The sequence below is a fragment of the Mustelus asterias genome, assembly GCF_964213995.1.
Source record: "Mustelus asterias chromosome 26 unlocalized genomic scaffold, sMusAst1.hap1.1 SUPER_26_unloc_2, whole genome shotgun sequence".
In the NCBI taxonomy this organism is placed as follows: domain Eukaryota; kingdom Metazoa; phylum Chordata; class Chondrichthyes; order Carcharhiniformes; family Triakidae; genus Mustelus; species Mustelus asterias.
This window is the reverse complement of record NW_027590087.1, coordinates 1,612,685-1,635,145: the sequence shown is the minus strand read 5'-3', so window position 1 is coordinate 1,635,145 and position 22,461 is coordinate 1,612,685.

Sequence of the window (22,461 nt, the reverse complement as noted above, 5' to 3'; positions counted from 1 at the left end):
CTATGAACTCCTCCTCAAGGCTGCCTTGGCCGACTTGGTTTGACCGATTGATGTGTAGATTAAAACCTCCATGATAATTGCTGTACCATATTTACATGCGTCAGTTATTTCTTTGTTTATTTCTCGCCCCACCATGATGTCCTTATTTGGTGGCCTATAGACTATGCTTATCAGTGACTTTTTCTTCTCACTATTTCGAATTTCCACCCAAATAGATTCAACCTTTTGTTCCATAGAACCAAAATCGTCTCTCACTACCGCCCTGATGTCATCCTTAAATATCAGAGCTACACCACCTCCCTCTCGGTCCGTCCAAACAATCTGATACCCCTGGACATGTAACTCCCAATCTTGGCCATCCAGCAACCATGTCTCTGAAATGGCCACCAAATCACATTCGTTCACAATGATTTGTGCCGTCAACTCATTTACCTTGTTTTGAATGCAATGACCATTCAGATAAAGTGCCCTTATGCTAGTTTTTGTACCTTCTTTTTGGATTCTAACACTTCCTGAGTTCTCCTTCCTTTTAACTTTTTTCCTGATTTTTGGTGTAGTTGGCCTCACTTGCTCGGTCAGTCAGTTGGCCTTGCTCAGCTTGTGGCTGGTGCTGTTGTAGTGCACCTGCCTGTGCAAACCCATTTACCTCACATCCTACGTACCCCCACTTCCCTCCCCACCCCCCTCCCACCCCCGGCCAACCATGAACCACTATTCCTGATTGGAGGATTGGGATCCAATCTTTGTGAGTGATGAAGGTGATGAACATACTGACTGGCCAATGAAGTGGCAGAAACACTGGGAGGCTGGTGACGGGTTGTGACGATGGGCAATTTGGCTGACAAATGGAAGAGCAGAAATGGTGAATGGCCCATTTCTGTCCAGTCACTGTCAAGAACCACAATGATGGATAGGCGGAGTGATCAGTTGCAGAGCAGAGCTGATGGTGCTGTTTCATCTGTCCAATCAGTATGAGGATGGTTTGTGTAATAAAGTTTGAATGTCCAATAGGAAATTAGAGAGGCCGTGTGTGTGGGTTTTCCTCAGAGTTTAATGAATTGAAGAATTTTAGTGAAAGGAAATTTCAACACATTTTTCGTCTGCTGTCTGAACTGAGTCTGTGCCACAGCGTAAATTGCAGTGTTTGTGCAGCAACTCAGGAGCTGCAGCATGAAGCCAAATTCCCGAAAGCAAACAGGAAAAAGTTTAGTCTGATACCCCAACCACAAAAGCCGTTCAGAAGTCGTATAAACCATGGTCATTGACCATAGCAGAATGAAATTGACTGATATTAAAAGCAGTAAAATGATGGATTTCCTTCGACTCTCCATCTCGGGGTCTCTGGGATTCTCCCCACTGCTATGAGCTCGGAGTCTCCTGCGGGCTCTGCTGCTCACTAAAATTTGTCTGATGGTGAAGACGTTGAGCAGCAAAATCAGGACAAATGGAACACATGGGTTCAGAATGTTGTGGAGGAACACAATTCCCACCCAGGCCAGAGAATAGTCAACATATGATGTAGAGCTACAAAACCAGGGTATGTTCTTCAGCCAATAATCACTGGTTAACATAAAATACCAGAAAATGTTCTTTAAACAGCTCAGCACCGTCACTGTTCCCAGAACCACAGCTGCCGTTTTCTCACTGCAATATTTACTCTTCAGCTTGGGGCAGCAAATGGCCACAAATCGATCAAAGGTGAAAGTGACAGTGAACCAGACAGAACAGTCAGTGGCTGCATAAAGCAGGACGGCGTGGATGTTACACACGGGTATGGACAACAGGAATTGAAAATGTTCCGCATGAACAATGGGAATATGTCTCAGTATCAGGTCAAGATAAACGACCATTAGATCCCCCTGTTGTAGGGAAATATCCCTTTACCAGTGCAGAATAGAAGTTGAGTCGCAAATCAAGGTTCAAAGCGGGTCTTTATTGTACAATTACTGGGATCCCAGGGAGACCCCCGTAGCCAGCTCAGAACAGTGGCTTGGCCACGTTGACCTCAATTAAATCACATCAGCTCTGGATCTTTATAGGGATCCAAAATTCGCGCGGGAACATTTGATTATGCTTTTTTTACACAATGTATAAAGTGGTCTGTCAGTTTCAAAAGTCCCTAGGAAGTTTCATCGATTAGCATTTGTATGGTGTGTGTTCGTGTTAATGGGATTACTTGGTCCTGCCCCGGTGTCTAAATGCGTTCCCCATTATCATCTCTATGTGTCCTCTTATTTGAATTGATCCTATTGTTCCGTGTCTGTGTTTCCTGCTTGTGAGATTGAGCGTTAATGTCATCCTGTCCTGTTGGGTGTCTGGAGTATTTCATTCTTAACCTTTTATCCTTATCTCTTAGTTTATCAGATTTGTATGTCTGCCTTGGCCGAATTGGTAATATTTCAGTGATAGCTTGGTTTTGATAACCCACTCTATGTCTCGTTTCATAGGGATCTTGATCGTCCTTGGCCAGTTTGAAATGCAGCTGCGCGCTGTTGCTAGGCAGATTAGGGATCTTCCGTAGTTTCTGAAATTCGTGAGTCTCTCAGCTGTGCAGGGGGGGACCCGATCGAATATCCATCCGGGGGTGCCCCTCTGCATTGTTGGCCCGTTATGAGTGGTGCCAATTAGTCCAATATGTAAATATGTTTGATGATACAAATATGGTTTTCTGGAAAATTTCCTCCTTCAGTCCCTCCTCTCGTCCAGGGGGTGCCATTCATGGCTCACCCCCCCATGGACGACCTTCAGAGGAACAGTGATTTGTACAGCTGTTGTCCTTGCCGTTGTTCCTCTTCTTCTGTGTCGTTGTTAAGTTCTTGCATCTGGATACTGGCAGTGGGTAGCATTCTTGATGTAATATTTGCACATATCACTTTAATACAGGTTAGGCCAAGGCAGAGTGTGAACAGGATGGCTACCACTAGGATTAATCCCTTCATAATATATGCTCCCCAAACTGTGTTAAACAGCCATCCTAACCACCCATCAGTCCCTGTTAACCCCTGTTTAAAGTTATCCAATTGTTTTTGTATCCCGGACATGGCTGCTGTTATGTTTAGTGTCTCGTCGTGTACGTATGTGTGGCATTTTTCCTTGATGATGGTGCATACCCCCCCTTGTCTGGCTAGCTGATAGTCCACCGCATATCTCGTTTGTTGTGTGTATAGTCTGAGTTCTGCGAGTTCTTGGTCAATTGCGCCTAATGCTTGTAGGGTGTTGTTTCCTAAAATGGTCAGTCCACATATGAAGAAGTTCCTATTACTGGCACTGATCACCCCTGCGGCGCCTCCCAGGGATAGTGTCCCCAGAAATCCATATCCTAAAGAAGACCCTAGTGTGACAGGGGCCTGCCAGTCGGAGCAAAATTCTGCGCTGATGGCCCTGGTCACTATGCGTTTCTGGACATGCCCTTCACTTGGGCATGGAACCGTGAGAGGTCTGATTGTCCCTACGGAAAAGAACCTTGGAGGCCTGTCTGTGGCCGTCATATATACATTTTTAAATAAAAACACGTACCCGTCTTTAACCCGATAACATGCATTACCCCGGGGTCGTTTGACCGCATGGCCCCATCTTGTGGAACCTTCCCTCCCCCTGGACTGTCCACTTGATTGTACCTCTTGGTGAGAATCAAATGGATATGTCCCCGAGGCTGAGCTTACGTGGGTGCCGTTGCACTTGCCACACATAAGCTGCCTACCCGCGGTGACTGCAATGCATTTTTGTTGCTTGCAGTCACAAGTGAAGTGTCCTTCCCGGACTCGGCACTCCTGGAGAGCACAATGTGCCTCAGCGCACGAATCATTTTTAGGGACAAAGGCATGCACGCACCCCCATCCCTCTCCCTTAAAACATTGTGGGTAGTTCCCATGTGTCTCCTCCGGTTGGGGTCCCGTCCCCCTTAGAATTCCCGGCTCAGTGAGCTCTGCACACCTTCCTTGTATCCCTTGCTTAAAGTACCCAATATGTTCTTTGCAGGGTGCCCCCGATGTGTCAATAGTGAATAACTCTTGTGGGAGCCACCCTGGTGTTGCGATGAATAGGGAGTTTACTGATCGCGCTGAGGGGTAACAAGCGGTCCTATTCCCATAGATCTGGATGTGTGTTTTCAGGAATAGGTTTCCTTCCATGATTGGTGGTTCTGCTCCCCTAACCCCCATATGTTGGAGTGTATTTACAATGGTCAGGGTTATTATCAGATATGTCCCTGTTCCCATATCGCTCTTTTTTTTTCAACAGTATTTTACAATTACAGTATATACAGAAAATAAACAGGCAATCAAATTAAAAGTAATTGGTTCCGACGTCTTGATAGTAGATCTGGTCCTGGTTCCTGTGGAAGTTGAATGAGCAAAACGGTATTTTTTAGTTCATTTGTCCTCATATAGTTTTAATTGGGTCCAGTGTTTCCAGACCCCCTGTCCCCTTATATCTATACAGGCACAGGTATCTCCGCTAATAATGACCTCGTAAGGTCCGTGCCATCTTGGGGCAAATCCTGGTTTTGCAGGAAGCACTTTTGTTAATACCCGGCTCCCGGCTTTTGGGACTTCTGGTAATATTTCTGAGTCCCCCTCTGCGTCGACCTGTGCCTGATTAGAAATTACGGACCGGCGCATCCCCTTCAATTGGGTGCTAAGGTCTCGGATGTATTGTCGGATCCTATCTTTTATCGGACCCACATCTGTCCAGCCTGTAATAATGTTTTCGGGTAGGTGCATTGCTCGCCCGGTCATCAGCTCGTATGGAGTCAAGCCGGTAGTTCGATTTGTGGTCGCCCTAAGCCTCATCAGAACTGCAGGTAGGACTTCTGTCCAATTTCTACCTGAGGATTGCATTGCTTTTGCCATTGTTGTTTTTAGAGTCCGATTCATCCTCTCCACCATCCCGGAACTTTGTGGGTGATAGGGGATGTGAAATTTTTGTTTTATTCCTAATAGTTGGCAAATGTTTTTCAGAACCTTTCCTGTGAAATGTGTTCCCTGGTCCGAATCAACTTGAATTGGCATCCCCCATCCATAGCAAGCTTAGTGTGAATTAAATAACACTTTGTACTGGCCTTGTTTGGCTGCAATTGGACATCCATTCATTTGTATGTAGTCTTATCAAAAGACATCGCTTGCCCCATTAAAATCACATGCCATACAGTTCCGATCTTTATATGAGTACTCTTACACTATCTCTAATTTGATCATTTGTTTGCGTGCGAGCGCTACACCACAGTACTTCACAAAATAATTATGTCTTTATCAATACCCAATATAGTATATGAATATATCATACAAAGTTGGTTAAGGCTTTTCAGGATTTGATATTATTCTTGTGTCTATATGGCAGTGCTATACTGTATAATAAAAATAATCAAGCGGCAGTTGTATCATACCACTTTACACATCGTACCCGTGATATCCAAACCCTTTTAATTCAAGCCGTTTCTTTTTTTAAACTGAGCTCCAGATCGAAACCCCCGCACTCTAGGAAAAGTAACAGGCGCCGAATCAAAATCAAAGCAGGTACAATACATACCAGTTATTTGCTTAGGAACATTTTGGTTTCTTAACTGGCTAGGTTTTAAGCTTTGCAGTGCTTTTATATTTGGCAAACCTTGAACCTTGATGGCTCATGAAATTCCGACGGCAGGACATAATTTTAACTAGTTCAGAATACTAAACTATCTGACGTTCGCAAATCGCGATATTCTGCGATTAATACTGTATTTCACTGACTTGATATACTTTAAACTAATTCATAGACCTCAGTCTTTTGTTCCTGCTTTTCTACCTTTCCACAAAATAACTTATTTTCTTCTCTTAACTCCTCAACTAACTCTTATAATTTCTACTTCAAGACAAAGGAAAGAGCACATGCTTCCTTCCAAGGTTTAAATCCTTTCTTAACATTAAAACAAACAACAACAAAGCATCCACGCAACCACTTTGTTTAAACACACACACACACATACACATGGAAGCTTCCAAAAGTCATTCCACAGTACATCCTTTTTCATTCAAACTTATCATTTCAGACTGGGATGAGTGTAAAACATTCAAAGAGAATACAGAACATTGATTAAGACAATCGCTTTTATTCTTCTTTCTTCCAAACTGTAATTGACTCAAAACAGAAGTAAATTCGAGAAATCCTATCACTTTAATCTTTAACAGTTTTAACACTCTCCCAGCCCCCTGAGGCTAAACCAAGGTGCAATGTACTGCACCCACTGCCTGTAGCAAACATTCCACAGGAACAAAGAGCTCCCTGCTCTCAATCTAATTACAACAACAACCACCTACATTCGACAAGCTACCAGATCTCACAAACACACTGAAATACAAAAACTAAGATCTCTCCTATCCATCTGCTGCCTTTCCCCTGGCGTAAAAGGATTATAGGTTGCCTTTGGTTGTGCTAACGTCCCTCCTCTCGTGACTGGCGCTAGATTATAATTTTCTATGTTTTCTTCTGATGCTGGAGTGGCTGTATGTTTCTGCACTGACTCGTATGGGCGCCGAGGGTCCGTTTCCTCTGATCTCTGCGTTATCTCCGCAGTGTGGCTTCTGTGTTCTAATTCCCTCACTCTCTCCTGTAATACTTTAATTTGTTCTGTCTCTTTGTGTCTCTCCTCCATTGAGGCATTTACTTCCTCAATTAGTCCAGCTAACTGGGTCACTAATATTACTCCCATTACTTTTGTTTTGTCCCGTTTAACTCCGTCTACCCACTTTCTTTGATCTTCTAAAGTTTGTGATGCGTTCCACCCGTTCCGTTTCATCTTTGCAACAATCGCTTCTCTGGCTAACAGATACTTCAAAATGAGAGCTACTGCAGTTTCTCCCTTAACAACGTGGTCTGCCATTTTTCTGTCTAGCAGTCCTGCAACCCCCGTATGCTGGCTGCTACAGTAAAAGTGCCTCAACTCTCTCCCTTATCTCCTGTCACTGATACTGCCCCAGCACCGTCTGTATTGCTGTAGGGCCTCGTAGTGAGGTTCCAGTGGGTCTCTTTCCCCTGGGCTCCCCCAACTATTCCTGACACCTCACGCTTGGACTATTTTGTGTTGTCTTATTGGGATGTGTGCTGGTTGTTTAGTGGGTTTGTCCGCCCCTGTTCCCAGCCCCTCTAAGTACAACGCCTCCCGCTCGGCCACCACCCCCACTAGCAGGGTTGATCCGTTACCCCAAAACCGGGTATCCTGCTATGGGCTGTGGTGTTCCCTACAGACGAACAAGGTTATCAAACTCCTCCCGGGTCCCTAATGGATCCTCCGTCGTCGTGTCTCTTGGTCAGGATGGATCGGGTCCCCTTTTCCTCAACACTTACACACATGTATTCTGTTATCAAAGCCCCTGTTATAGTTAGTAACTGTATCGACTCTGAGGTTGTTCGTCCCTTCAGAGTCAGTGTTGTTACCCGATTTACACTGTCCGTGCCTTGCACCCTGAGTGCCTGTGCCTCTTAGCGCCCGCTTCAAAACCCAACCTTAGCGTGGGAGATTTCTCCTCTTAACGTCCAGTTTAGGGTAGGGCACCTTGAGTCAAGCACTCCCTTGTCCTATTGCCTTGGCACAGACAGCGGTTTCATTTACAATCCTGGGTTAGTTACACCAATTAGTTCTGCATGCGGTACTTATCTTTATATTAGTCTTAATTCCTGTTATCAAATAGCCCAAAACCTTTTATCTTTACCTCTAGAACATAGAACATAGAACATTACAGCGCAGAACAGGCCCTTCGGCCCACGATGTTGCACCGACCAGTTACAAAAAAAAACCTAAACCAATTTCTTTTCGTCCATGAATCTATCTACGGCTCTCTTAAACGCCCCCAAACTATGCGCATTTACAACTGATGCTGGCAGGGCATTCCAATCCCTCACCACTCTCTGGGTAAAGAACCTACCCCTGACATCGGTCCTATAACTACCCCCCCTCAATTTAAAGCCATGCCCCCTCGTGCTGGATTTCTCCATCAGAGGAAAAAGGCTATCACTATCCACCCTTTCTAAACCTCTAATCATCTTATATGTTTCAATAAGATCCCCTCTTAGCCGCCGCCTTTCCAGCGAAAACAATCCCAAATCCCTCAGCCTCTCCTCATAGGATCTCCCCTCCATACCAGGCAACATCCTGGTAAACCTCCTCTGCACCCTCTCCAAAGCCTCCACATCCTTCCTGTAATGTGGGGACCAGAACTGCACACAGTACTCCAAGTGCGGCCGCACCAGAGTTGTGTACAGTTGCAACATAACGCTACGACTCCTAAATTCAATCCCCCTACCAATAAACGCCAAGACACCATATGCCTTCTTAACAACCTTATCTACTTGATTCCCAACTTTCAGGGATCTATGTACACATACACCTAGATCCCTCTGCTCCTCCACACTATTCAAAGTCCTCCCGTTAGCCCTATACTCAACACATCTGTTATTCCTACCAAAGTGAATCACCTCACACTTCTCCGCATTAAACTCCATCCGCCACCTCTCGGCCCAACATTGCAACCTGTCTAAGTCCTCCTGCAAACTACGACACCCTTCCTCACTGTCTACCACACCACCGACTTTGGTGTCATCAGCAAATTTGCTAATCCACCCAACTATACCCTCATCCAGGTCATTAATAAATATTACAAACAGCAGTGGCCCCAAAACAGATCCCTGAGGTACACCACTTGTAACCGCACTCCATGATGAATATTTACTATCAACCACCACCCTCTGTTTCCTATCCGCTAGCCAATTCCTGATCCAATTTCCTAGATCACCCCCAATCCCATACATCTGCATTTTCTGCAGAAGCCTACCATGGTGAACCTTATCAAACGCCTTACTAAAATCCATATATACCACGTCCACTGCCTTGCCCCCATCCACCTCCTTGGTCACTTTCTCAAAAAACTCAATAAGGTTAGTAAGGCACGACCTACCTGCCACAAAACCATGCTGACTATCACCTATCAATTCATTACTCTGGTCCTTTACTCCTATTAAAGTTAAAAGTTACTTACCTTCTTCCACGCGGTCGTTCTGACCTGTACCTCTTTAGTGCGGACTTCTGTTTCAATTTAAAAACTTAGGCAAGATTATACAGTTCTACAAGACAACAATACTTAAAACAGACAAACCCTAACCCTTAATGGTACCTCACTTTGAACGGAGACCTGCACTCGCCTTTGACTGCTCTGGATTTGTATCAGATTCGTTTAAATTTGATCCCGACTTTCAAACTGTGGCCATCAGTCAGAAGTCAGATATCAAATCCTGCCGACTACGCCATTTTGTTGTAGGGAAATATCCCTTTACCAGTGCAGAATAGAAGTTGAGTCGCAAATCAAGGTTCAAAGCGTGTCTTTATTGTACAATTACTGGGATCCCAGGGAGACCCCCGTAGCCAGCTCAGAACAGTGGCTTGGCCACGTTGATCTCAATTAAATCACATCAGCTCTGGATCTTTATAGGGATCCAAAATTCGCGCGGGAACATTTGATTATGCTTTTTTTACACAATGTATAAAGTGGTCTGTCAGTTTCAAAAGTCCCTAGGAAGTTTCATCGATTAGCATTTGTATGGTGTGTGTTCGTGTTAATGGGATTACTTGGTCCTGCCCCGGTGTCTAAATGCGTTTCCCATTATCATCTCTATGTGTCCTCTTATTTGAATTGATCCTATTGTTCCGTGTCTGTGTTTCCTGCTTGTGAGATTGAGTGTTAATGTCATCCTGTCCTGTTGGGTGTCTGGAGTATTTCATTCTTAACCTTTTATCCTTATCTCTTAGTTTATCAGATTTGTATGTCTGCCTTGGCCGAATTGGTAATATTTCAGTGATAGCTTGGTTTTGATAACCCACTCTATGTCTCGTTTCATAGGGATCTTGATCGTCCTTGGCCAGTTTGAAATGCAGCTGCGCGCTGTTGCTAGGCAGATTAGGGATCTTCCGTAGTTTCTGAAATTCGTGAGTCTCTCAGCTGTGCAGGGGGGGGACCCGATCGAATATCCATCCGGGGGTGCCCCTCTGCATTGTTGGCCCGTTATGAGTGGTGCCAATTAGTCCAATATGTAAATATGTTTGATGATACAAATATGGTTTTCTGGAAAATTTCCTCCTTCACCCCAATGACATGGACACCAGATATCGAGTGACGCATTTGGACAGACCACAGTTCCGGCTCTTCAGCGTCACAATTGTGAGCATGTTCACGAGAAGGCAAAGAAATAAAAAACAAAATCATACAACAGGCTGGAGAAGAAATCACCAGTTTCACTGAGGTGGTGTTGACAAAGACGCAAAAATACACACATACACACACGCACACATAACCTCTTCGAGAGACACAGGAACACAAACCCACGCACAAACTCTCCTTGAGACTCAGGAACACACATCTTGGTGCAAACTCTACTAGCAGCGCAAGAACAGCGCCCCCCCCCCCTCCTTCCTCGCCTCTCTCTCTCTCACACACAAACACACACACAAATACTCGTAGAGTCACAGAACACAAACACAACCTAAACTCTCCTGGAGACACCAAAGCACATGCACACTCACAAACAGACAAACACTCACGCAGAAACACAAACACAAACCCACAAACCTTCCAAGAGACACCGTAATGCAAACCCACAGACAATATCTCCTAGACCCACAGAAACGGAAACCCACACACAAACTCTCCGAGAGACACAAGAACACACACACTCACACAATCTCTGCGAGAGACACTGAACACAAACACACACAAACAAACTCTCCTGGAGACAGAGGAACACAAACACATGGGCACAAACATTCATAGAGACACAGGGAGACAAACAAAGACCCATAACCTCCTCGAGGCGGAGGGACAAAAACCCACACATACAAACTCTCCGAGACATTATAACACAAGCACACATAGGAACCGAAGGGCCAGTGGTATTATCGCTCGATTGTTATGCCCCAAACCCAGATATTGTTCTGGGGACCTGGGTTCTAATCCCCCCACGACTGATGGTGGAATTTGAATTCAGTTAAATAATCTGGAATTATGAGTCTCCTGATGGTCATGAAAACATTGTCGATTGTCAGAAAAATCCATCTGGTTCACCAATGTCCTTTTGTACCGTCCTTACCTGGTCTAGCCTACATGTGACACCAGAGCCACATTAATGCGGTTGACTCTCAACTGCCTGTGGAACTGCCGAGCAAGCCACTCATTTGTAACAATCGCTACAAAGTCTCCACAAAGAATTGAAACTGGACGGACGACCTGGCATCGACCGGGGCACTGGAACAGACTACGGAAAATAAAAACAGTCCTGTCGAACCTGGAAATCCTCCTCACTAACATCTGGGGCTAGTGCTAAATTTGGGAGAGCTGTCTCACAGACCAGTCAAGCAACAGCCTGTCGGAGTCATTCTCACGGAATCATAGCTTACAGGTAACACGACAGACACCACCGCTACCATCCCTTGATTTGTCCTGTCCCATCGGCAGGACAGACCGAGCAGAGGTGGCGGCTCAGTGGTACACAGTTGGGAGGGAGCTGCCCTGGAAGTCCTTAACATCGACTCTGGGCCACATCAATTCTCATGTCTTCAGTTAAACAAATGCAAGGAAACCTTTTTCTGGTTACCATATACCGTACTCATTTGGCTGATGGATCAGGACTCCAAAATGTTCAACAGCACTCGGAGGTCGCACTGAGCGTAGCAAGGGCGCAGAATGTACTCTCGGTGGGGGATTTTAATGTCCATCACCAAGTTTGGCAGCAGCATTAGTGATCGGGCTGGTCGGGTCCGAAAGTATATAACTGCGAGACTGGGTCTGTAGTAGATGGTGAAGGAACCAACAAGAGGAAATACCATACTTGACATCATGCTTCCCAATATGCCGCTGCAGATGCATCTGTTCATGATAGAATCGGTAAGAGTGACAACCACACAGTCCTTGTGGAGACGAAGTCCCGCCTTCACATTGAAAATAACATCCACTGCTTTTTGTGGCGCTATACGTGCTGAATGGGATAGAACTTGATCCGATATAGCAAATCAAGACTGGGCACCAATGAGGCGCTGTGGCCATCAACAGCAGTAGAATTGTACTCGAGCACAATCTGCAACCTCATGGCTCAGCATATCGCCCACGAACCATTACCATCAAGCCAGGGGATCAACCCTAGTTCAATGGAGAATGTGGAATGACATTCCAGGAGCAGCACCAGGCCTACCTAAAAATGAATTGTCAACCTAGCGAAGCTACCAAACAGGACTGCTTGCGTGCCAAATGGCAAAACAGCAAGTGATAGACAGAGCTCGGTGATCCCACAACCAACGGATCAGATCTTAGGTTTGCAGTCCTTCCACATCCAGTCGAGAATGATAGTGGACAATGAAGCAACTGACTGGAGGAGGAGACTCCACAGATACCCTCATCCTCAGTTATGGAGGAACCCAGCACTTCAGTGCAAAAGATAAGGCTGAAGTATTCGCAGCAATGTTCAGCCAGACGTGTCGAATGGATGAACCATCTTTGACTCCTCCAGTGTTCGCCAGCATCTCCGATGCCAGTTTCCAGTCAATTCAATCCACAGCACGTGATATCAAGAAACAGTTGAAGACACTGGATACTGAAAAGGCAATGGGCCATGACAGCATTCTGGCAATAGTACTGAAGACTTGTGCACCAGAACATGCCGCTCCCCTGCCCAAGCTCTTCCAATACAGTTACAAAACTGGCATTTACCCAACAATGTGGAAAATTGCCCAGGTATGTCCTGTACATAAAAAGCAGGACAAATCCAACCCAGCCAGTTACCGCCCAATCAGTCTTCACTTGATCATCAGTAAAAGTAATGGAAGAGGTCATCGACAGTGCTATCAAGCAGCACCTGCTCAGCAATAACCTGATCTGTTACGCCCAGTTTGGGTTTCGCCAGTTTCACTCAACTCTTACCCTCATTACAGCGTTCATTAAAACATGGACAAAAGAGCTGAATTCCACTAGTGAGGAGAGAGTGACAGCCCTTGACATCAAGATCGACAGATTGTGGCATCGAGGAGCCCCAGCAAAACTGGAACGAATGGGTTTCAGAGGGCAAACTCCCAGGTTTGATTCATATCTGATACATATGAAGATGGTTGTGGTTGTGGATGGTCAGTCATCTCAGTTCGAAGATATCTCTGCAGGAGTCCCTCATGGTCGTGCCCTCGGTCCAACAATCTTCAGCTAATTCATCAATGATCTTCCTCCTCCGTCATAAGGTCAAAAATGCGGATGTTCCCCGATGATTGCACAATGTTTAGCACCATTCGTGACTCTTTCGATCCTGAAAGAGTGCATGTTCAAATGTAATATGACCTGGACAATATCCAGGCTTGGCTGACAAGTGGCAAATAACATTTGCGCCACACAAATGCCAGGCAATGACCACTACCAATTAGGGACATTCTAACTACCGCCCTTTGAAATTCAATAATGGAACCATCAATGAATCCCCCACTATCAACATCCTTGGGGTTACCATTGACCAGAAACTGAACTCGACTTACCACATAAATGCAGTGGCTACAAGAGCAGATCAGAGGCGAGGGATACTGTGGCGAGTAATTCACCTCCTGACTCTCCAAAGTCTATCCACGATCTACAAGGCACAAGTCAGTAATGTGATGGAAGACTGCACTTGCCTGGATAGGTGGAGCTCAAACAACACTCGAGAAGCTTGCTACCATCCAGGGCAAAGCAGACTGCTTGTTTGACACCACATCTGCAAATATTCAATCCATCCACCACCGACGCTTCAGTCGCATCTATAAGATGTACTGCAGCAATTCACCAAAGATCCTTAGACAGCACGTTGCAAACCCACGGCCACTTCCATCTTGAAGGACAAGGGCAGCAGATACATGGGAATGCCACGAACTCCACGTTCGCCTCCAAGCCATTCACCATCCTGACTTGGAAATATATCGCTGTTCCTTCGCAGTCGCTGGATCAAAATCTTGAAATTCTCTCCTTAACAGCATTGTGCGACAACCCGCAGAATATAGAACATAGACAACATAGAAAAGCTACAGCGCAAACAGGCCCTTCGGCCCACAAGTTGCGCCGAACAATTTCCTTCCCTTCTGGGCTCATCTAATAGAACATAGAAAATATGAACCGCAGCATTTCAAAACGGCAGCTCACCATTCCCTTCTCAAGGGCAACTAGGGATGGGCAATAAATGCTGGCCAGTCAGTGATGCTCATGTCACGCGAATGAATTAAAAAAAACACACAATCTCCCAGAGACACATGGACACAGACACATGCGCAGAAACTCTCCTCGAGGCAGAAGACAACAACGCTACACACACAAACTCTCCTAGTCACAGGAACACACACTCACATATACATTTTTTCCTGGAGAAACAGGAACACAAACACACACACAAAAATTCTCCGATGTCAAAGGAACACACACACAATCCCCGAGATACACAGCATTACAAAATCACACAAACACAAACCGACAAAGGCAAAAAATAAAACATTCTCCCAGACAAATACACTGCCAGCGATTCTCCGAGCCTCTTCACTACATTAGCAGCACAGCTGGTTGAGAGACTCAATTAGAGGCTGTCTAGCGGGCTCCCCATTGGGCGCTGTAACCTCCATGACTCTCCGGCAGCCGGATATCCAGCCCCATCAGCTCCACGCCAGCAATCGGCGTGGAGCTGCATGAATTCTTTAAATAGCGATGACCACATGTTGTAATACAAAAGTCTGAGGTCACATACCAACCGACTCAAGAACAGCTTCTTCCCTGCTGCCGTCAGACTTTTGAATGGACCTACCTTGCATTAAGTTGATCTTTCTCTACACCCCAGCTATGACTGTGATACTACATTCTTCACTTTCTCGTTCCCTTCTCTATGAACGGTATGCTCTGTCTGTATAGAGCGCAAGAAACATGACTTTTCACTGTATGGTCATACATTTTTCAATCATAAATACAATCAAAATCAAAAAATGTAATTAGATTGCCCAGAGCTGAAGTATCTGGGTCTAGGAACCTCTCCGCCAACCCGCCTCCCGTCCCCTTAGATAGGAGTATTTCACTTGACCAGGGTTTACAATTGCTCCCCATGTGCGGGGGACCCATTTGGACTGCGATCCAATTTTTCAGCAATCCTCCACTGGCAATGTGGGCCACGGCGCATGCGTCGCTTTCGGTACTGACAGATCGGCGCATGCGCTACCTTGTTGTGTTCTCGGACGGGAATAAGCTCCACCCACTGATTTGTGCTGACGGACACGCTGGTGACCTTTGCAGAGTACAGAATGTGAGAGCTCCTTTTTGAAACTCGTGCTGGAAGAAACAACGCGGTTTATTCCAATTTTAATTTTAATCCAAATTCGACACTTAGTATTTTTTGGGAGAATCGCCCCCATTCATTTATACACACAGATATTCATGCAGGCATGCACACACAGAGAAACATAAACAAAAACAGAACCATGTAAAGATACACAGGCATAAACAATATTTTCTGAAGCAAATACACAAATGTACACATTTGCAGAAAGACTCACACAAACACACACACAAAAATACACAGACTCACAAACACACAAACAGACACATGCAGGACTAAACCCACCCACCCACTCACTCAGGCAGACAAACACATTTGCACCCACCGACACTCACAACACATACAATGCAAGTAAACCGTCACACAAAGCCATACATAAAATCACAGCCACACACAACCACACACACCCGCACATAGAACCAGACCCACACACATATACACACAGCCACAAACAAACACATACACACACACACACACACACACACACTGGAATAATACCCAGGTCAGAAACTCCAAACAGTTTGATAGGTCCGCCTGGATCATAAATATGACAAGTTGAATTTGGCTATGGTCAGCATAGGATGTTAGATCACGTGTGATTCAAGTGACCCACCAGGAGCTTTGATGAAACAAATTTTATTTAAAGTATAATTAACTTGTCACAGTAACTTCTACCAATTAGAAACAAGAGATAAAAGCCCATGATAATGTAAGAACATAAACAACTATATGAAAAGTTCCAAACAAACAAACCTCCTTATCAACATACCCCAGTCAAATGTTTAACACCGAAAAAAAGACTGTCCACGTAATGCTGGAACTTAGTCCTTTGTTTGGAGAATTGAAACTCTGACTTCCCATCCTTGTAACCTCCAACAGCCCTCGAGGTAGCGATAGTGCCATTGCTGGACACTTTTTTAAAAATCTGCAAAGCACTTCAAGAGACAGAGACACACTAGTTGCCAGCGAGCAAGCAATCAACAGTCGAAGTTTCAATCCAGGAAGGCAAAAAGGCCAGCTTTCAGCATGCCAGCATGAAACAGAACTGTTCAGTCTGATTTCCAAGCACCTTCTAAACCAAAAGTGATTCCAGCAGCCCGAAACTCAAAGTTAAACAACTCCTGTTAACTGAACTGTCAATCATTCTTTCTCCGACAGTTAAGGATCATAAGAATCCCAGGAAGAATAGGAGTCCCGAGGCATAAATAAACAAAACCCCATTTAAGCCATAAAGGACTTTGAAGCAGAGATATCTAAGTCTGCTTATAACTTCAGAAAACATGATTAAAAATACAGTTTTCAAAGGCAAACTGGCGTGACTCCTCCCACTACAGAAATAAATGGACTATCAACATTCAAAGATGGTTTCATTTTTCAAAACCTTTCCGTTCCACATTGCTACTATTCAGCAATAAACATATATGTCTTATACAAAATCAAAACGTGCTGAGATCACAGTACTACACTTATTTCTGTCCTTGTTTTCCAATGTCGACACTTTTTGAAATCACATATTTGACGAACTGATTGATTTACAATATTCCTTCAGTTCTTTTTCCTACATTGGTTCTCATTCCAAATGTACTTGAGTTGTTACGATGATAAATTAGCTTTGGCAATGTTCTCCAAGAACTGGGCAAGATCAGGAGGAGAACATGATCTGGGACATTCAGAAAGGTATTTTTACCTCTGTGCCCTTTCTTATTCATTGGCCGGAACCCCTCCTCTGATAAGCAATTCGAACACTTTGTGTCATCTTGACCTTACCCCATCAGGTTCTGCATATTCTTTGACAAAGACACAGAACAAATTGTCTTCCTTGCTGTCAGATACCATTTTGACTGTGCTTTCAAAGATCACTACTGTGAAAACCATTTAAATTTACTCGAACACTAACTGTATACAGTGCTGTTTCATTGTCGGGTTCACAAGGGACAGATTGTATTTGTGATGAACGGAAATGTTTAAATATAACCGCGGGAAGACAGCTTATTTGTGGGCACTGCAATGGAACTCACGTAAGCTCAGCCAAATGGACATATCCCTTTGATACTGACCAGGTGGTGGAATCAAACGGGAAATCAAGTAAACTGAACAATTGGTAGTATGAGCAAACTCATAATCGGCACACTACGTGTTACCGGGCTAAGAAGGGATATGTGTTCCTCTTCAATGGTACCTACATGACAGAAACACCAAACCTCCCAAACCGTTTTGCAGTAGGAACAATCGGACCACTGACTGTTCCATGCCCACAGAAGGGGTATATTCGGAGGAGAATAGTAACTTGCGCTATCAGCAAGGAATTCTGCGCTGACTGGGAAGCCCCGGGCACAATGGGATCCTCACTGGGATATGGGTTCCTTGGAGCATTATCTCTGGGGGGCGGGGGGCGGGGGGGGGGGGGGCGGGGTGTCAGCCGGGGTAATTGGAGCAAAGAATAGAAACCATATTGTTTGTGGACTAACAATCCTGGGAAACAGCACTTCAAAAGCACTGGAGGCTGTTAACCAAGAAATGGCTGAACTGAGATTATATGCACAGCAGACACGATACACAGTGGACTACCAGTTAGCACAACAAGGGGGATTATGTGCAATCATGGGCAATAAATGCATAACCCGTCACAGATGAGTCTTACAACATTACACAGGTCATCAACGACATCAGGAAACAACTTGATTGCTTCAGACAGGGACCCAAGAGAGGACGTAGTTGGCTGGAATGGCGAGTGGCGGGGGGGGGGGGGGGGTCCTGGGAGTCGTACCTGTTACATGGACTGGTCATCCTCATTGCAATTATAATTGTCTGTTGTCTGACTGTTGGATGACTTAAACTCTGTTTTAAAATAATGTTGACGAGAATTTTGCCAGGAGTCCGTGTGTACATCGAAGAAGAGCACCTAATGAAGATCCCCGAAGACATCAGAAGAAACGAAGACATCAGAAGAAATGAAGACATCAGAGTAAACGAAGAAGCAGAGAAGAACTAAAATTTGTATATGTGAATGTATAATTGTTGGTCTAGGTATTGTTGAAGCTATAATCCGACCAAAAGGAGGGACTGTAAGGGGAAAAACGTAAGGAAAGCACACTTAAAAATGACGGACTGGCACAGAAAGAGTTAACTGGGAAAGGAACCATAATACAGACACCGGCTTCCACTTAGACAAAGATCACTTGAAATCAAACCCAACAGACAAGCCATTTAGAATCACAGACAGTGATTTAAAGATAACAAACACCTAAGGAAGCCAGCCAAAGATCGAGACATCTTTTAGACAAGGAAAACCCGAGACAAAGGGAGTAGATTCGTCATAGAAAGAGCGGGAAAATATGAATGCAGGAACACCGATTAACACCTGAGTGAGCCGAAACCAACCATTGATAGCCACAGACATAGGAAATGTACTCATTCATAAGAACAATACTACGTTAAATGTTTGTATCTGTTTGTATCTGCCTATAACGATGTGATAATGTTCAAATCTCCGGTCCATCTATTGTGTAAAAAGTATAAAGATGGACCGCCATTCCCGTCATTATACTGAGAGAAGGTTTGCTACTGACTTGTGCCTTGTCTCCACGGAGCTCCGTTGAAGAAACTCTATTTTTTGGAACCTTGAGATCTGACTAATAGTGGATTTTTCCCACAACAGGAGGGAATCTATATGTGAAGCCAGTGGAAATAGGCAGGGTATTAAATGCATACTCTGCGTCAGTATTCACCAAAGAGAAGGACTTGGTGGATGATGAGTCTGGGGAAGGGTGTGTAAATAATTTGAGTCATGTTGAGATCAAAAAGGAGGAGGTATTTGGGTTCTTGAGAAACATTAATATAGACAAGTTCCCAGGGCCTGATGGGATATACCCCAGAATACTGAGAGAGGCAAGGGAGGACATTGCTGGGGGCTTGAGAGAAATCTTTGTATCCTCACTCTCGACAGAGGAGGTCCCAGATGATTGGAGAATAGCCAATGCTCTTCCTTTGTTTAAGAAGGGTAGCAAGAATAATCCAGGTAATTGCAAGCCGGTGAGCCTCACATCAGTGGTAGGGAAGTTATTGGAGAGGATTGCTCGATACAGGATTTACTCCCACTTGGAGATAAGTTGACGTATTAGCCAGAGGCAACATGATTTTGTGAAGAGGAGGTCGTGTCTCACTAACGTGATCGAGGTTTTCGAGGAAGTGACGAAAATGATTGATGACGGTAGGGAAGTGGATGTTGTCTACATGAACTTCAGTAAGGCCTTTGACAAGGCCCCTAATGCAGACTGGCACAGAAGGAAAAGTGGCATGGGGTCAGAGGTGAGACGGATACTGCTCTGGCTCTGTCATAGAAAGAAGTCTCACAACACCAGGTTAAATTCCAACAGTTTTATTTGGTTGCAAAAGCCACTGGCTTTGGGAGCGCTGCCCCTTCGTCAGGTGAGTGGGAGTTCCATTCACAAACAGTTTGAACTCCCACTGTGTATAGAATACCGTGTGAGTGAGTAGAACTCCCACTCACCTGACGAAGTGGCAGCGCTCCGAAAGCTAGTGTCATTTGCTACCAAATTAACCTGTTCGACTTTAACCTGGTGTTGTGAGACTTCTTACTGTGATTACCCCAGTCCAACGCCGGCATCTTCGCATCATGTCTGTCATAGAAGGCAGAGGGTAGAGGTGGAAGGGTGTGTTTCTCATAGAAACCCTACAGTGCAGAAGGAGGCCATTCGGCCCATCGAGTCTGCACCAACCACAATCCCACCCAGGCCCTACCCCCACATTTTTACCCGCTAAGCCCTCTAACCTACGCATCTCAGGATTCTAAGGGGCAATTTTTAACCTGGCCAATCAACCTAACACGCACATCTTTGGACTGTGGGAGGAAACCGGAGTACCCGGAGGAAACCCACGCAGACACGAGGAGAATGTGCAAACTCCACACAGACAGTGACCCAAGACGGGAATCGAACCCGGGACCCTGGAGCTGTGAAGCAGCAGTGCTAACCACTGTGCTGAATGGAGGGCTGTGACAAATGGCGCCCCTCAGGCATCAGTGCTGGGAAATTTGTTATTTGTAATTTAAGAAATGATTTGGAGGAAAATGTAACTTGTTTGAAGAGTCCGTTTGCAGATGACAGAAAGGTTGGTGGATTTCTGGATATTGATGAGGACGGTCAGAGGACACAACAGGATATAGATCAGTTGGAGTCTTGGGCAGAGAGATGGTGGATGGAGTTTAATCCGGACAAATGTGAGGTAATGCTTTTTGGACGGTCCAATACAGATAGGATGTATACAATAAATGGCAGAAACCTTAAGAGTATTGATAGACAGAGGGATCTGGGGGTACAGTCACACAGACCACCGAAAGTGCCAATGCCGTGGAGAAGGTACTCAAGAAGGGATATGGCATTCTTGCCTTCATCGGCCGGGGCACTGAGTTTAAAAACTGCCAAGCCATGTTGCAACCTTTTCGAAACTTAGTTGAGGACCACTTAAATTTTACGGTCTGATTTTACCATTTTCATTCTAAGTGCTGAATTTGGGCACAATTTAGATGCGAGTTGGAAATCTGCTTTCAGGCGCTCCGATTAGCACTTAGACTGAAAAAAAAAACAATCGCCAGTCCCATTCGCGCTGTGGGCGGGGCTTAGCGCACCCGAAATGATCGGAGCTCTGAACTGCGCATGCGCAATTAGAAAATAAATTTCAAAAGCGTGCCATGTCAGTTCGCTCCCGGGCCATAAACTGCGGAGAAAGTGACCCGGGAGTGAAAACCGGGAGTGATGGCCCCAACAGACATCACGGTCCCACTTATCCACCCACCCACCCGCTACCCAGACCGATCTTGACCCCCTGCCCCCTTCCCCCCCCCCCCACAGATCGCCCGCAGAGTGGCAGCGGACCCTCCCCTGCCCTCCCCCATTCCCACCACCAGAGATCCATCTGGCCTCCCCGCTACCCCCCGCCAGAGATACATCTTATCCGCCTCTCTCCTGCCCCCCCCACCCCCCTCCCCCGCCCAAGAGATTGATTTGTCCTCACTCCTCCCCACCCCCAGAGAATGATCTGTTCTCACTCCCCTCCCTCCCCGCCCCGCCAGCGATACATCTGACCCGCCTCCTCCTCCCTCCCGCCCCGCTCCCCAGACAATGATCTGGATGCACTCCCCTCCCCCCACACTCCCCCCCGCCACCGCAGAGGTACATCCGATCCACCTCCTCCTCCATCCACCCCCCTCGCTAGAGAATGAGCTGGCAGCCTCCCTCCCCCCACCCACCCCCACCCCCCCACCCCCGCTGCCCCAAATCAGACAACAATCTGAGTCAGAGAGCCGTTGGAAGCTCTGAACTGACGTCTTCAGCAGCTGGAGCGCCAGAATTAGACTTTTATTCAGCATGTCCATTTCAGCGCGATCCTGGATTGGCGAACGCTGTGGTAAAGGGCGAAATGCTGATAAAGTTGGGCAGGCAGTTCATTACTTCAAGTGAAATGCATGCAAATGCATTTAAGTCGCCATTGCGCCCGTTTCGGGCGTGAATCTGATCACGGCCATTCCCTGGTCTTGGTAAAGTGGTCACCTGCGCGGACATGGGCGCAGATCGCGTTATTGGCCGCACACCCGAATTTACCACGTTTTCCCGCCTGGAAACGCGCGCGACGCAATGGTATGATTGGGCCCAGAGAGTTCAATTCCGGTCGCCACACTAACAGAAGGATGTGAAGGTTTTGGACTGGGTACAGAGATGATGTTGCCTGGTATGGAGGGCATTAGTGATGAGGAAAGTTTGGATAAACTTGGTTTGTTCTCACTGGAACGATGGGGGGGGGGCGGGGGGGGGGGTGAGACGTGGCGGGGGTGTTGGGGCGACCTGATAGAAATCTACAAGATTATGAGGGGCAAGGACAGTGTGGATCATCAGAAGCTTTTTCCCAAGGCGGAAGAGTCAATTACGAGGGGGCATCAGATAAAGGTGCGGGGGAAAATGTTTAAAGGAGGTGTATGGGGCAAGTTTCTTTACACAAAGAGTGGTGGATACCTGGAATACGCTGCCTTGGGAAATAATCGAAGCAGATGCAATAGTCACTTCTGAGGGGCGTCTGGACAAATACATGAATAGGATGGGAATCGAGGGA